Genomic DNA, 18190 nt, shown 5'->3' on the forward strand with positions numbered 1-18190 from the left:
TGGACAGTTCTTAATATTAAGTTTAAAATGTTTTTAATTTATTAGTAAGGATCTCTTTATACTTTCAGTCTTAAAATGCAAGATATTTGAAGTGTACCTACTATACTTGCAATAGTTCCATTTTCGCACAACCAACCATTTGGGTGTTAGTTCACCCAAAAATGAAATTTAGCCCATGATTTACTCGGAGCAATCCTATATGACTTTCTTTTTTCAGAGGAATATTGGAGTTATATTAAAATGTCCTGGCTCTTCCAAGCTTGAATGGCCGTTTCTGTTTTGAAGTCCATCAAAATGCATCCATGGCCTTCTGAAGTGAAACGATGCGTTCATGGAGGAAAAATATCCATATTTATAACTTCATTGAATAAAATAACTAGCTTCCGGCAGACAGCCATACTCATCAACATACTACCTGCCTGGAACTACTTTATCCGTGTGTTTCCCTGAAAATAATTGCAAACCTTAGCTTAGAACGTTCGTCAACCAATCAGAATCAAGTATTCAACAGCCCTGTAGTACAATATTATATATTTTGTCATATATTGTTGTTATTGTCATTTACACACACACACACACACACACACACACACACACACACACACACACACACACACACACACACACACACACACACACACACACACACACACACACACACACACACACACACACACATATATATATTATGTATATATAGTATACTGTATATATATATATATAGTATACTATATAAACACAATTCTAAGTTTTGATGAATAAAACTGGAGTGCATTGCAACATTTGGGTGAGCCCTCTTTCCCTGCTCTCAGCGGACCGATGTCATATTTTAAATATGTTCTGCTTATAATGATCTCAAGCCTCCATGACAGATGAGTCAACTGCACCAAAAGCATAACAGTGTGGACAGCTTATAAGAGAAACACTTTATAGAGAAACACTTTATAAGCTGTGCCAGTCAGATTTCTTTCTTCTAAGCATGTACTACAAAATGAAATTTAGGCAGGAGGAGGTCCAAGATTTTAAAAAAAATTATACATTTATGTAAATAAATGAAAGTATCATAAAAAATGTAATCGGTAACACTTTACAATTAGGTTCATTAGTTAACATTAGTTAATGTATTAATTAACTAACATGAACCATGAGCAATCCATATGTTACTGCATTTGTTAATCTTTGGTACAGTAATGCTAGTTAATAAAAATGCAGCTAACTAATGCATTAACTAATGTTAACAAGATTTGAATAAAGCATTAGTAAATGTTGAAATTAACATTAACAAAGATTAATAAATGCTGTAGAAGTGCAGTTCATTATTAGTTCATGTTAATGTTAACTAATGAAACTTATTGTAAAGTGTTACCAAGTAATCCATACAATCATACATGCAATATTTCAAACCTTTAAGCCATATTATATAAAGCCATATACAATGATTTAAACATTAATCATTTTCTCACTCAAAGCTATCAAATGGTTCCAAAAGACTTTTAAAAACACTGCTTTCAGTTTAAACATCCTATATAAGAATAGAGCCATGGACTTTATGGTGCTTTTTCATCATTTTGTAGGTTGACAGTTACTGCCGTCATTTGAAGGAAAAAAAGTTATATGGGCTTGGATTAACATGAGGGTGAGTAAATGATGAGAGAATTTTTTGGTGAAGTATTCCTGGCGTTTTTGTTCTTAAAGGTCTAGAGACTAATAATGTCTAATAATAACTTATTAGAATGCCATGTCATGTGCAAGATGCTGGAAAAGACATAGACACTGCACGAGACTCGAGCACAACGGTTATAAAAATGTATAAAGCCTGAAAAAAGCAAACCAAATCAGAAATGTGGGGTTAAATTTGTACATCACAGTCGTACATGCGGTATTACTGTACAATCACTGCATCACACCCACTAACACACACTGCAGCTGTTCAAATATTGTGATATGTCAACTGGACACAAAGGGCCCTTTTAGCCAAGAATTGAGGGACAAAAGGGAGAGAGGAGAGGACAACTCTACCATCAGACTGTCCTCTATTTTGGCAGAGAATAGAAAGCATTGTGTAGCATGCGGCACAGCAGTACACTAGAGTTACTACACCACAGACTGACCTCCACCAGACACACAAACAAACTGCTCTCCATCCCACAGCACAGGATTACACACACAGCATGACATCAGTGCATCGGGCAGAAGGAATGCTGGGACACACCCTTTGTCTCAGATGTTCAGCTGTTTGTTTGATAAAGGAACAGAGATATTTTCAGTTCATTACCAATGACACATGTAATAAAATATATTGTTTTCTAAGACCATTTACAAAAAAGAATGTCTTTCCATAAATTATTCCTCTTTATTATAGAACATCCTAAGTTTTAATTTTTTATTTATTTTTTATTATACTGTATATACAACCTGATCTCACAGGAAAACGTAACAGGTGGCAATTTCGTATGAATTGGTACAATGTGAATCATATAAAAATTTATGATTATTAGAAAAAATTAAGCATGAAGGTCAACCCCTAAACATGTCACTGGGGCGTAAAACAGATCATACGAAAACATACGAAAGAGATGATTACAAATTCCTTCAAATCAGTCACATATTTTGCCAAAATGTAAAATTGTTACAAATTTTCAAGAGATTAAGTTGGCATACTGCCTACATGTTTGTTTATTTATTTATTTATGCATTTATTTGTTTTTGTTTTATTTTAAGTTTCAATAATCATTTAATCCAATGTTGTCTTAAAAAAAAACTCTTTTTGGCAGTTTTTGGCAGTATTGAGCCAAGAAAAATATTCCCTCTATTAGTTCATCACACTGGTCAAGGTCAATTCAAGTGCACTGCATTGTGGGATACAGCATTCAGTGCGATCTGTTTTATATTTTATATATAATTAAACTGCTTTTGTAGGCAATGATATACTGCAGTCTTATGAGTAAAAGGCAAATAAAAAACAACCATAACACACCACTACCAGGTCAAAAGAGGCAAGTGTGCCAGTTGTCTAAAGCTATGACACACCACCTCAAAATATTAAGTTGACATGTTAATGAAAACAACAAACCTACAGGCATGCAACAGGTTTTTAATGAAGCAACTAGCCCTTTACACATCCTTCTTGACCTTGGATAGAGTATGTACTTCCAACTGGATTAAATTTGGAAAATTAAAACCAGATTTGAACGGGATATACATGTTATGGTACAGTAACACGAAAACAGATGATGTCATGATCTAAATATGAAGAAAAATATATATGAGTCATGACAGCCAGCTGAGGAGACCTTAAAATGTCATTCCTGCTTTCGTTAACAAATCTTTGAGATTTTACAGAGCATAATATTATTCAAACACCGTTTGATGCTGTAAAAAAGTCTATTTTGTCTGAAGCAATATTTGCAAACAGTGTCAGTCAGCTAAAGCATTTGGCTTATGAAACTGACATTTCTATAAAAAAAAAATAGGAGTCTGTTATAAAAGACAATTTTTTCACATCTTTTCACGTTACAACCAAATGTAGGAATTAATTTGACATGTTATGATGACAAAAAGTCATGAAAAAAACAATCTTTAAAGCTTACATAAAGCAATCGTATCACCTCAAAAGGCTTGAAATATATGTTCCACTTTTTGAAATATCATTCACCTTTATTTGGGAAAAAACAGTGACCAGGGCATTCTTCAAAAATTCACCTTTTATTTTAGAAAAACAAAACAATTTGGTATGTGTTTGGAAAGACATGAGGTAACATTTTTATTTTTGTGTGAGCTGTTTTTTTTCACATGATTTCTGTGGTTTGGTTTTTATGAGGTGACTAGATCATTCTGTATGAATCACTCTTGGCGCTCAACGCTATATATGACATCAGTCAAACAACTTCCTGTGAATAATCCGTCCATTCTCATTATATTTTAAAAAAGAGAAGAGTAGAAAAGAGTAGTTTACTCTTTCAAACAAAGATATCTGTCTCAAGATGGGACAGTGTTGACAATTGACAGGAATCATTTTTTTCCTTAAACAGAGGTAACGTTTTCTGACAGGAAGAAAAAAACTAATGACAATCAAATGTATATCGCATCAATTGGGAAACAAAACAAAAATCCTCCACAAATTCTATTATTTCACAGACACATAATGTTGCAAAATTGTAACATGCAGACCAACTACACAAAAACAAATCTGGCTTGTCTCCAAATGATAATATTAATATTTCACAAATATTAATCTTAATAATTAGATGCAGTCTGCAAAATAAAAATGTCATCTTAACCCACACCACCTACTGAGAGAGCCCTTGAAAATCCTTCGATCCCAGCCAAAACTCACTCCCGTCAGGACAACCAAATGATACCACACACATAGTAAGAGGATCTTCCTTATGTGAACAATCATGGATTAAAGATGGGAATGTTTAGTTCCCTCGTTTTACTGTAATCCAATCTTTGCAAAGATGCCCAGACACAGACTCATTGTATGGCAGGCTCAGCGTTGGACTTTTCATGTATGTTTTATATTTTATGTACATGAAACACTTTACATTTGTATCCTCTACACTGTATATTGCTAGGTTTTTACATTTTCTTAAAGTCAACATAAATTGTAGTTTGCAACCCATTTACTTCTGTAATATGAGTAAAAAACAGGATTTTGAACTACAAAGAAATGTAGGGCGGGACTTTATTTTATTCATCAGGAATTTGTAGGATGGTAAAAAGTGGTGTGTTATTATATGGATCTATCTCTCTCTCTCATTAACCATTTCAGTTGTATCTGACTCTTGATGATTCTACAGTCATCTCTCGCTATCCGTGCAAGATCGTTATTTGTTGTAATAAGACCGTGTCGTCTTTAAGAAGTTGCATATAGTGTTTTCCTGCTATTTCCCTAGTAATCTGAGATCCATTGTAAAGTATATTATGTTGATTCCTTATAGTTGTGTGATATCTACAACCATAATATTTCAACTGTTTTTTTTTTCATATTAGAAAAAACACTGTTATCCAAAACAACATTTGACCCCATTGACTTTCATTGTATGAACAAAACACTATCAATTTTGTGTTGAAGAAAGACTAAACACTATTTTTTCATGTTTACTTTGAAGAAAATTAAAATCAACTTGCGGCATACATACACAAGGTTTGACTGAAATCTAATTACTTTTGGCATTAAATGCGCACAGTAAAAGGCCAACGAGTAGTGTCTGGGTTGTCATCCAATTTTGATCTTCATTAGCTGGAATCCTCAATCATCTGATCTTATTGTATCTTACATGACACAGAGGCTGATACTTAGCAGAATACAGTATCTAAAGATGGCTGCGTGGAGTGGCTCTGCTATCCTGACATGTGAGGGTGGAGAGTGGACATTGTGTATCTATTCAAGTGAGGACCCTTCTAAGTCATCTATGTTTAAACTCCACCAAGGAATGTGTTGCATAAAACATATGACCCTTCATGAACAAGTGCATACATGCATGCAAACATAAAAGCAGGATTGGTTTGATAATGCAGAGAACACACACACATATGAAATGTGATCTTGGAGGGTTTGCAGGAGAACAACTGTTGAACAAACTGGGTGCCTGTAGCTCCAGCCCTGCCTTTTCTGCTATACCAATTACAAACTCTTTCTAGTTGTTTTAAGATATCTTTTAGTATGTACTTACTATGCAGGTGCACAGTTTAAATATTTATGAGTTGATAGCCATGCATTAAATATAGTCATTAGCTTGTAAAGATTACAAGCTAAGAGTGTCAGACTTTGGTCTGACCAGCACTAACACATATATGCTTAAAACATTTAAAAACAAGTTATTGATGCAGGTCATTTAACACGTGTTAGGTGTAAAGTCCAAGCAAGCCTATACGCCTATTCATTTCATTTTTCAAATTCACACACGTACACTGCTAAAATTGGGAAAACAGTTTTTAGTTGAAAATGGTGTTATGTAAACAGTGTCGTGTAAACAGCCCCTTAATCACCACAGATGAATACCACGTCAATTAAACTTCAGGAGAAGATTAGGAAGCATCAGGTTAAGAACCTTCATGTTAGGAAGCATAAGCGATTGTGAATCAGTTTCATCTGCTTTGGTACAAATGAAAGCGAGAACAGGTGCACTGGAGAGGCAACAGCAAGACAACCCCCCAAAAAGGGAATGGTTTTGCAGGTGGTGTCCACAGACAAATGTTGATTAATGCTTTTTTGAAAGAGCTCCTCTGGTCTTTATTGGAAGATTCATTTATAGCAGAATCACTTTTAAAATAGTATGTACTTTAGCATATGTTGAAAAAAAGATTAAAAAAATGAGATTTTGTTGATTGACTTGAATTCAACCTAAAATATTCAATGTTGGTCCAATGAGCTAGGCTATATTACCATGGAAATTGAAGCAACCTCTTTGTATGTGAGAGGAAAAAGAGACAGCGGAAGTCCACCGGTACTGCATACATAGGCCATGCTCAAATTCAAACAGCGGCACAAACTCCTGAGAGTCATTTTACAGAGGCATAAGGTATCTTATAACACTATGGGCTCATGTATGGCGCTCACACATAATGAGCCCTGCTTTGTCCTGCCGGCGATGGAGGCTGACAGTCCCCAGCACTGGGTCTGGAGTGCTCCTTGGCTGAGAAAGTACCCCTGTTTAAGGCTTTCAATGGTGGAAGTAAGAATCTGGCCCAGACTCACCACAGCTATCCAATAGCACATGACTGCACACTGACAGAATCACAAGCCCACCAAGACTGTATGGTAATAAAGGGCATGAAATAGGGGGGAATATACATATACATATATATATATACGGTGTATATATATACGGTATATATATATATATATATATATATATATATATATATATATAAAGTATATATATATATATATGTGACCCTGGATCACAAAACCAGTCATAACACGGGTATATTTGTGGCAATAGCCAACAATGCATTATATGGGTCAAAATTATCGATTTTTCTTTTATGCCAAAAATCATTAGGAGCTTAAGTAAAGATCATGTTCCATGAAGATATTTTGTAAATTTCCTACTGTAAATGTATAAAACATTTATTTTTGTGAGTGAATGCAGCACAATCGCGAACATAAATGGACAACTTTAAAGGCGATTTTCTCAATGTTTCGATTTTTTTGCACCCTCAGATTCCAGATTTTCTAATAGTTGCATATCGGCCAAATATTGTCCTATCATAACATATCATACAAAAATGTAAAGCTTATTTAATCAGCTTTCATGTGATGTATAAATCTCAATTTCAAAAAAATTACCCATGTGACTGGTTTTGTCGTCCAGGGTCATATATATATATATATATATATATATATATATATATATATACACTGTTCAAGTATATTTTATTGTTGTTGAAAGAAGTCTTGTGCTCACCAAGGCTGCATATTTTGTGAAAAATTATAGAAATTTACTCTACTCTAAATTTACTTTTCTCCAGTCTTCAGTGTCACATGGTCCTTCAGAAATCATGATGAATTGGTCTACAAGACACATGTTTTTTATGATCATCAATGCTGAAAACAGTTGTGCTTAATAATTTTGTGAAAAACGTGATACAGATACCGCTTATTTTGTGTTGCATACAGTGTAAAACCACAGAAATCAAATAAACAAGCCAATCTAGACCATTTCCACACATGATCTGCTTACACTCTGAATACTTTTTCGATTCTCCAGACAACATCATAACCAGACAAAACCTATCCAAACCACTTCGTGCTCTATGGGACTGGAAGACTTATTGGACCACATTAACCTTCCCTCTCCAAAACTGTCTGATTCAATTTCCCCAGAAACTGTGCTATTTAATAGGAATGAGTCAAACTTTGAGAAATCATTTCGAGTCTGGCTGAAATCGGAGCATGCCCACAATTCATCAGGTTTATAATCTAATCCCTCGATTATGGACTTGTAATATGATAATATCCCCCTTTTGCTGCCTTATTCAAAGTGATAAGTAATACGAGATGACTTTGGTTTCTATCAAGCTCCTCCAAGTTGCTTTTGAACCCAAGTAGGCTACATTACTACAGCTCTGGATAAGTGGCCTTAACTGCAGAGTCACAACCAAGCCAGTGATTCACAACCATTCACTACAAAAAAAAAAAAAAAAAAGGCATCGAATTGGGTCCATGTGGACTGTATGGCTTTGCATTGGCATCTGAAGCTGACCCACAGACAAAGGAATCGGGAAATTGAAGGGGTGGGGGTGGGGGGGGTTGAGAATGGATGCTGACGTAAAGAAACCCCTGAATGAGGCAGGGAAAGAATACGTCTGTCTCGGTTGTGTAGAGATGAGGATAAAATATGAAATGTCCACGTCAGCAGACAATCTGAAATAGCAGTCTTAGAATGTCCAATCCTGTCTGTGTTGACAATCAAAACAGGAATCTGAAAACTGCATACTGTCACACACAACACAGCAGAAACAAATATAAGATAATTGTTCCCTTTCATATGCTATAACTTTTATCACTTATATAACATAGAGCTATAATAAACATTGACCTCCACAATGGACTATTATACTAAGTTTATTTTTTTTATTCTAATGCTGTCAGATTTAAAGCATTTAATTAATTATGAAGAAAGACTACACTGGTTGTGTCGTATGTTGTTACCTTTTGTTTTTTGGGAGTGTGAAGGTCATACAATTTTCGGATCAGGTTCTTTTGTCTCACCGAATCTACAGCAAATTCTCATTAGTCATTGTATTAGCAAGTTGTGAGTTGTTAATGACACTAATAGCATATGCAGATCTATGTCAGATGACCTATAAGACGCCTGTGTAACCCCCCAGTGTCTCATACCCCCCGCTGACACCTTCCATATGTTCTTTGTCCCAGGAAACGCCCATACAATAATAAACAATGAAAAAGACGTTATGGGACTAATTAATGGCTAATTTTGTTTGTCTCAAAGGTTTTCATTGGAATTAATGGCTTGATGGCTAATTTTACGGATTTGTAAACAACTGACGCATGTGTCCCAGTGATCAAATGTGTTAATTATACAATGCTGTGTAGTCACGATTGTTCTTTAGCTCAGAGCATTAGCATTCAACATTCTTCTGAAATGTGATGCACAAACAATGACTACATATGAATTTTATATTGTATTGTTTCAGCAAGTAGCCTATACCTATTATACGCTATATTAGCAAAATATCTTCCTTCATCCACCCTCTTTTCTATGGTTATCGGAACAGATACACAGATAAACTATAGAGCAGTTTTATAAGGAAAAATGCTCTGCTGTTTGTACTGGTGGGTTCAGTCAGTGAAAATGAATCATTTATATTCATCAGTCCCTCATCACATGAGTCTGAACTCTCCCACTCAACACACTGCCAGCGTGGGTTCATACAATACCCCACTGTCCCGCTCCGCTGTCCTCTGACAAGATCATTCAGTAACACTGCCTTAAAGTTTCAGATAGATATCATTCAGATAGATAGATAGATAGGTAGATAGATAGATAGATAGATAGATAGATATAAGTTGTTGTGTTTGGCTCTGCAATGAATTGTCCGGTCATTCAAATCTGTGCAAGAAAAATATCTTTCATAACTTCCCCTCCTACAGCCTTATTCTAAAGCACCACTAGAGCGAGCGAGTGTATGACCCATTTACAGGACACAGCGAATCTGCGTCAACACCAGGAGCAGTTTATCCTGCTCTGATCAAATGCAACTCATAAAACTATCATAACTATCATAAAACAAATGAATCTACACATGAACATGCTTACCCAAAGTCATATTGTCTGACATTCAGAGTTCACTTGGTGACTTAAATACAATAGCTGGAATATTCTTCATTTTGCTCAGAACACAGTGCTGTATTTTACTGTGCAAAAATTATTATCCATATGCATTTGTTAACCGTTTACACGTTTAACTCTAAAACACTTCACTGTATATAATACTTCACAATACATTACTATAAGAACATTCTCTTATTAGTTTTTGGCTATTGTTTAAAATGAGTTTTACGAATGTTGCAATTTTATCTGACTTTGCATCACACAAAACGTTATAGTGATGTTTTGAGGCTAACTAAACAAAATCTGTCATTTTCAGTATATTTCTGCAATATATTATTCTGGTTGTGTTGTGAAATGTAAAAGCATTGTGTGCCTGTTCACCATTGATACTCTCTATACTAACTCACTAGCACCTGCACCATGATGACTTGATTTAGTCTTTCTTATCACAGCCTGATTTATGATACCATTATCAAGTGCAAATATTATGAATCTCATTTTAAACAGATGAAATACAATAAATCTAGCGGACAAAAATATATTCAAAGACTGTTTTGCTAATGTGACCCATTAATGTATAAAGACATCATTTCTGAGTGTTCTCTTATTGTTTAAAACGTAAACTTTTTTTCTTGGTTATGTAAACTTTAGAGAAAACATTATGGGAACGTTTCGTTTTATAATTGTTGTGTAATTTTGAAAAAACGATGGGAACATTACCTTTGAATGTCCTCTGAGTGTTCTGAAACAAGTAACTTTTAAAAATCATTAGATGAACATCCAACAAAAAAACGTTTCAGAAAAAAAAACGTTCCATGAAAAATAAAATTTTTGTGCTAACATTTTGAGAACGTAATTAAACACCAGAAAACGTCTCAGGTTACAACTGTAACCTATGTTCCCTGAGAACAGGGAACGAGACAATACGTCATCGACGCTATGGGGAACGCCTCAGGCGTGACAGGTGTCTGAAATCAAGTATCAACTCACAACAATCATGTTGACCGGCGACAGCCCGTGCTTCATCAGCTCGAATGATGAGCACGCAACCTGGATGTATAAAAAGGGCGCCTTGAGACCGTGACAACATCCTATCGTCTGAAGGGACTGTTGCAGGCAGGCCCCGAGGTATGGCAGGGAGACGTATTGTCTCGTTCCCTGTTCTCAGGGAACATAGGTTACAGTTGTAACCTGAGACGTTCCCTTTCGAAGGGAACTCAACAATACGTCATCGACGCTATGGGTAACGAAATACCCACGCCGCCATACTGAGGGGAGTGCATGCCCAATGGCAGTGACAACTGTCAGAACCAGTAATACAAAGGACACTAAAACCACTCACCCTAGGTCACGTTGGGCTGTCAGTGACAGCACTCCCTACCGATCATAGCCCAAGCTAATGAACCGAGAAAACTGCCAGAACATAGTTCACGGGAGGAATATCTGGGCCAGCTCAAAGGCTTAGGACCACAACTTCCCTTATAGGAGGGGTCCCTTCTAGGGAGTGTGGCTAGGGGACTCAAGGGACACCCAGCCAGTCACTATTCAGGAGAGCATGCCTCCTGACATGCCACCAGGCTGGCCTGGTGATCTATCCTAAGACGCACAGTCTGGCCATTGCCTGTCTGTCCGAGACAGAGCCTCTGGAAACTGCCTTGGAAAAGGCATCCAAAACTGAAGGCCTGCAAAGCTGGCAGAAACCATTCAGTTCCGGATCACAGAGACGGGATTCCCCGGAGAGTGTGACTCAACCTCAAGAAATGACGGAAGACGTCCACTCAATCCATGGGCCTACCCAGTGTTCGTTCTGAACACTGAGAAAGTAAAAGGGATCAAAACCAGGAAGGTCTTCTGAAGCCTAAGACCTGATAACCCCCTATGTGGGGAGCTCCAGTACATGAGGGCTCATATCAGGAAGGCCGGTGAGGCCTGAAACCTGACGACCACAGCATGTGGAAGTACATACTCAGGAAGGCCCATGCGGCCTGTAACCCGGCGACCACAGTATGTGGGAGCTCATATCCAGGAAGGCCGGGTGAGGCCTGTAACCTGGCGACCACAGTATGTGGGAGCTCATATTCAGGAAGGCCGGGTGAGGCCTGTAACCTGGCGACTACAGTATGTGGGAGCTCATATTCAGGAAGGCCGAGTGAGGCCTGTAACCTGGTGACCACAGTATGTGGGAGCTCATATTCAGGAAGGCCGGGTGAGGCCTGTAACCTGGCGACCACAGTAGGTGGGAGCTCATACTCAGGAAGGCCGGTGAGGCCCGAAACCTGGCAACCACAACCTGTGGGAGCTTACTTTCAGGAAGGCCTGGTGAGGCCTGTAACCTGACAACCACACCATGTGGGGCTACTTCCAGAAAGGCCATAAATATGGATTTTTAGAAAGTACATGAAACAAAAGTGCATGAACTTAGCCATTCTGAGTCCAGGAAGGCCTGGATCAAAAGTGGAAGTTAGCTAGAGAAAGGCGTCTGTCATAGCATACTTTGATGACAGGACGCATCTAGAGTGGGACCCAAGGTGAAAGACCGGGGTCTAGCCACATAGGAAGGGACTGAAGCATACAGCGCACGACCCTTACCATAAGAAATGGATTTTAGAAAGTACACAAGATGTTTCGTCGTTTGACTTACCATAAGTATGGGTTTATTTAGAAGGTACGGAGCGTACAAAGAAAATAGATGAAGTAAATGTGCATGTACTTCATTACTCTAAATTCAGGAGGCCGGTTTTGAGGCCTGAATTTACCCATGACCAGGAAGGCCAGATGAGGCCTGTAACCTGATAGTCATAGTGGGTGGGAGCTCACATTCAGGAAGGCCTGATGAGGCCTGACATGTGAAAGCTCACAACTACACCCTAGCGACCACAGTGAGTGGGAGTTCACATTCAGGAAGGCCTGGTGAGGCCTGTAACCTGGCGACCACAATATGTGGGAGCTCATAACCAGGAAGGCCGGGTGAGGCCTGTAACCTGGCGACCACAGCATGTGGGAGCTCACACCCAGGAAGGCCTAAGAGGCCTAAAAACCTGGTGACCACAGTGTGTGGGAACCCACATTCAGGAAGGCCGGATGAGGCCTGTAACCTGACCTGTAGAAGCTCATGGGGGCTCACACTCAGGAAGGCAGGGTGAGGCCTGTAACCCGGCGACCACAGTATGTGGGAGCTTATATCCAGGAAGGCCGGGTGAGGCCTGTAACCTGGCGACCACAGTATGTGGGAGCTCACATTCAGGAAGGCCGGGTGAGGCCTGTAACCTGGCGACCACAGTAGGTGGGAGCTCATATCAGGAAGGCCAGAGAGGCCTATAGCCTGGCGACCACAGTAGGTCGTACTCAGGAAGGCCGGTGAGGCCTGTAACCTGGCGACCACAGTATGTGGGAGCTCATATTCAGGAAGGCCGGGTGAGGCCTGTAACCTGGTGACCACAGTATGTGGGAGCCCATATTCAGGAAGGCCAGGTGAGGCCTGTAACCTGGCGACCACATTAGGTGGGAGCTCATCCACAGTGCGTGGGAGCTCATAACCAGGAAGGCCGGATGAGGCCTGTAACCTGGCACCACAGTATGTGGGAGCCCATAACCGGGAAGGCCGGCTGGGGCCTGTCACCTGCCACAGAATGTGCCGGGCCACAGTATCTGGGAGCTCACATTCAGGGAGGCCGGGAGAGGCCTGCAACCTGACATGTAGAAGCCCATCACCAGGAAGGCCGGTGAGGCCTGTCACCTGGCGACCACAGTGTGTGGGAGCTCATAACCAGGAAGGCCGGATGAGGCCTGTAACCTGGCGACCACAGTGTGTGGGAGCTCATAACCAGGAAGGCCGGATGAGGCCTGTAACCTGGCGACCACAGTATGTGGGAGCTCACACTCAGGGAGGCCGGGTGAGGCCTACAACCTGACAACCACAGTGTGTGGGAGCTCACGTTCAGGGAGGCCGGGTGAGGCCAGCAACCTGACAACCACAGTATGTGGGAGCTCACATTCAGGGAGGCCGGGTGAGGCCTGCAACCTGACAACCACAGTATGTGGGAGCTCACATTCAGGAAGGCCGGGTAAGGCCTGTAACCTGGCGACCACAGTGTGTGGGAGCTCGACTCACAACCTTGCTTACCAAACATGTCCCCGGCTCTGTACAGGAGGCGAGTTCTGAAAAAGAAGAGAAAAATGTTATTTGCGCAAAAGAACATTTTCACTCAGCATAAAACCTGCAGCATGCGGAATGAGGCACACCGGGAGTCAGAAACTCAGTAACCCCCTCTTTCTTTTCTTTCTTTTTTTTACTGTTTCACAAGTAAAGGTAAGGCGCTCCTATCAACCAAGCTGAAGCGGGCCATCAGAGAATTCATGAGCTCATCATGGGCCCCGCCCCAGGCCTGATGTAGGAGGAGCCTGGGAGCGATGGTGGATAGGAAACAAGATCCAGGGAGGTTAACGTTTGGTCTGAGAACGTTTGCTCTGGATCACCTCCCTGAGATCGTGCCTCACGCGGGAGTTACGCCTCCTGCGTGCCCTGCTCCCTCTGCTAGGAGGAGGGGGCGCGCGGGAAGCGACACTGGCCTTCTGGGCCTGTCTGTGATCCTCAGACCACGACGGACCAGGCCCTCCCGCCTGCCTGGGCTGGGCCGAGGACCTCCGCGGTATGCAGCTCTTAAACGCCGCAGAGCGCGCCCTCGCCTCCCTGAACTTATCGACCACCATGTCGACAGAAGGTCCGAAAAGCTCGGAAGGCGAAACCGGCGAATCGAGGAGAAAGGTCTTTTCTTTCTCCCCGATGTCAGCCTGGTTGAGCCACAGATGCCTCTCCGTGGCCACCATAGCTGCCATCGAACGACCGATGGAGGCAGCAGACTGTTTGGTGGCCCGGAGAGACAAATCCGTGGTGCGGCGCAGCTCTGCGACCGCGTCAGGGGACAGACCGGCCCCCTGATCGAGGTCCCGCAGCAGGTCGGCCTGAAGGACCGCGAGGGTGTGCAGAACCGCTCCTGCCTGACCTGCTGCTGTGTACGCTCTGCCATTCAAGCGTGATGTAGTCTTAAGCGGCTTGGATGGCAGGAACGTAGCTCCTGGTGACGAAGACCGACCAGAGGCGAGATAGTTGGCCAACGTCTCGTCCACTGGTGGCATCGACACATACCCGTGCTCCGCGGCCCCATCCACAGCAGCGAAATTATTCCACTGATGCAGATGAAGACGCGCAGAGAACGGGTTCTTCCATGCCTTCTCAATCTCAGAGTGGAGATCAGGAACGAATGGAAGGCTCGTCCGGGCTGGTGGTTTATGGGAAGGGAGGAACCGATCCTCCAAAATACCACGAGCAGGTTCCTCCCGGACGCGCCTCCACTGTAGCTGTAATCTATTGGTGGCACGCCCCTTAACATCCACCAACTCAGCGTACACTGGGCAGGAGGGCTGAGATGGTTCAGTCTCAACCAGACTGACATCATTAGCAGCCAACTCCTGCCCGGCCCGAAGAGAACCGGTTACAGACCCATCAGAAAGAGAAAGAACCTCTTCAACATCGACCTGTAACTCACCCTCGTCAGCTGGCAGATCATCCGCGAGGTTAACGCCCCTCTCCAGACGATCTGCCAGCTCCATCTGAGAGCCCCACGAGCTCACGCGCCGCTGAGCCTCAGCCCGAGCGGGACCAACACCGCGGGGTTCAGATGCCGCGCCCACTTCCCTCGAGAAGTGGGACAGACGAGAACGGAGCGTTTTCAGAGAAAAACGCTCACAGTTTGCGCAGGAAGCTCCCTCGAGAACTTCCCGCGCGTGCTCTTCTCCCAGGCAGAAAACGCACAGATCGTGTGAATCCTCCGGTGTCAAATATCTGGGACACGGTCGGCACACTTGTGGAAAGTATTTCTCCCCTTCTCTGCACGCTTCATTTTTGTTGAATACTCAAAAACACACAAACAGTCCCTGAAGACGAAAAGGATGTTGTCACGGTCTCAAGGCGCCCTTTTTATACATCCAGGTTGCGTGCTCATCATTCGAGCTGATGAAGCACGGCCTGTCGCCGGTCAACATGATTGTTGTGAGTTGATACTTGATTTCAGACACCTGTCACGCCTGAGGCGTTCCCCATAGCGTCGATGACGTATTGTTGAGTTCCCTACGAAAGGGAACTTTGACCAAACGTCCCATTAACATTACTGGAAGAATGTTTATTCACAAATTTGAGAGGATCTTGCCAAAAACCTTCGCCAAAGTTAAGAGAGCATTCCCTGTTCATTACAAATGTCCCCTTCGAGCATCATTTGTGGATCTCAAATAAATAATGCACACTATCGATTTGAATTTGCAGGGGCTAAGTCTCAGCACAAAACACACTCATTACATACCGTGCTGTAAGATCCTTTCTCTTGGGCGCTTGTGTAACTGGGCCTAAAGCCAGTCTCTGCTATGCCACTGTTGTCTCTCTCTCACTCTCTTGAATTCTCTTTTGCCTGTGACAGAAGAATGTTTGCTCTGCTGGTGAATTCTCTCTCTTCTCTATTGCTTCTGTTCTCCAAGGTCAGATAAAAGACAAGCTCCCTCCCCATCATTCACACACTGAGTCATGCTCATGCGTTTGTCCCCTCCATATCAGAGATGAACAAACACGTATGTGCCCTTTTGTATGAACACTACACACATCTAGGTAATTGTCCTTCGGAGGTAGATTAACCCACACTTTGGGCTAAGACACTTACCAGACTGGATTATAGGAAAGGGTGACATAGGAGAACGAGAGGACAAAACATGATTGTCTGTCTGATCAGTTGAACAAACAAAAGCAAACCCATCTGAAAGTCAGTCTCATTTTTATTTTGAGCTATATAAAAGTTCAATATTGTTAAGAGAAACCCCCAGCAAACATTGTAAACATGTGCTCTGGATTTGCAGGAAATACCAAGATTTCTGATTCAGAGCACTGATTTCGCTATAAATCATAAAATAAATAGAATATTATGTCAGTCAAATTCATATTTGAACTGCTCAAATGTGGAAAGTTTATATCTGCACGATACAAAGTGTATTACAAAATTATAAACAATAATATAATATAAAATTTTATATTAAATATAAAATATAAAATTAAATGTTATTTATTTATTCGTATATATAATAAATATCTTATAAAAATAGTTTCTTTTTTTACCATTACGGTTGGTAAAATACAATGCACTGTTTAATGCATTGTAAACTGTAAAATATTGCCAAAAAGATATTGAAAGATTTTAGTGGATGATGTCGCCCTCTAGTGACCAAGAAAAGAGATACATTTTGAGAGACTAGCAGCCATAATGATAGTATAGACCTTATGCACCAGAGAAACGTCGGCGCCGTCATCTTTAGAATATTGTCTTTGAACTTCCGTTTTTGCGGTAGCTCTGTATATTTCTATGGCATCGCTGTCCAGGAGTAATTAGCTGGTGAAGTGGATTTACTTATTGTAGAGTTAACAAAAGTTATCATGAGCATTGTAATGTTTATCATAAGCATTGCAAAGCAGATGTCTTAACAAATGTTGACCGGGAATTTTTTTACGAGCAGTTCATTCATACCAATGCAAGATCGCTGTGAAAATACAGACCGGAAGTCAAAAGACAACGAGCGCAGCGCTGAAAAGGGGCGGGGCTACATAAGGTCTATATTTGATAGAACTAAATAGAAATGTATCTTTTTAATGTAAAAAATTACGGTCAGCAGTTATAAGATCGATTAAATCAAGTAAACCTGATTGCTTTGTTTAAAAAAAAAACATTCATAATTTGACAAAATTGATGGCAATTTCAAAACACTGCTTCATAACGATTCGAAGCCTTTACGAATATTGTGTTCCGAATCGATAGGCTTGTTCGACTTGAACCAGCGTTGCACAGACCGATCGGTTGATGACATCAAAGTACCGCGAGAGCGATTAGAGAGCAGACGGCTCCTTATGCTTTTGAATCGCTCTCGCGGTACTTTGATGTCATCAACCGATCGGTCTGTGCAGCGCCAGTTCAAGTCGAACAAGCCTAATGGTTCGTAGCGTGTATCAAATGGCCAGAGTCACGTGATTTCACTAAACGAGGCTTCATTACGTCATAGCTGTTTCGAAACACTTCAATGGTTCACCGCTGGGGGCGATGATCTCTGTCAACCCATGCATCATGAGAACCATTGAACAAGTGTCTGTGGGGTTTACCTGATCTCTGATCAGTTTTAAACATTTGTAGACTATTTAATTTGACATTAGTATAATTAAAAGGAATAATGGTAGTTTCATTGGCCTGTTCAGCTGAGACATTCATAGAACAAACAAAACAAGATAAAAGAACATACACTTGATAATCTCATTATATGATTAGATAATTGCATTTGACAGATTTTACTTTCAATAA

At 40.9% G+C, this 18190-nt stretch overlaps 1 long non-coding RNA gene across 1 annotated transcript; it reads right to left on the bottom strand.

Annotated features, from left to right (window-relative positions):
• Positions 1 to 295: 295 nt before the first annotated feature.
• Positions 296 to 16298, bottom strand: LOC143696852 (uncharacterized). The gene is made up of 3 exons (XR_013186065.1): positions 16163 to 16298; positions 10527 to 10548; positions 296 to 310 (listed from the first exon to the last, which is right to left on the bottom strand). It is a non-coding gene; the product is annotated as an uncharacterized LOC143696852 (long non-coding RNA).
• Between the last annotated feature and the right edge of the window lie 1892 nt (positions 16299 to 18190).

The sequence above is a fragment of the Siphateles boraxobius genome, unplaced genomic scaffold, assembly GCF_051911475.1.
Source record: "Siphateles boraxobius isolate OS27281-9 unplaced genomic scaffold, OSU_SipBor_1 31, whole genome shotgun sequence".
NCBI classification, from domain to species: domain Eukaryota; kingdom Metazoa; phylum Chordata; class Actinopteri; order Cypriniformes; family Leuciscidae; genus Siphateles; species Siphateles boraxobius.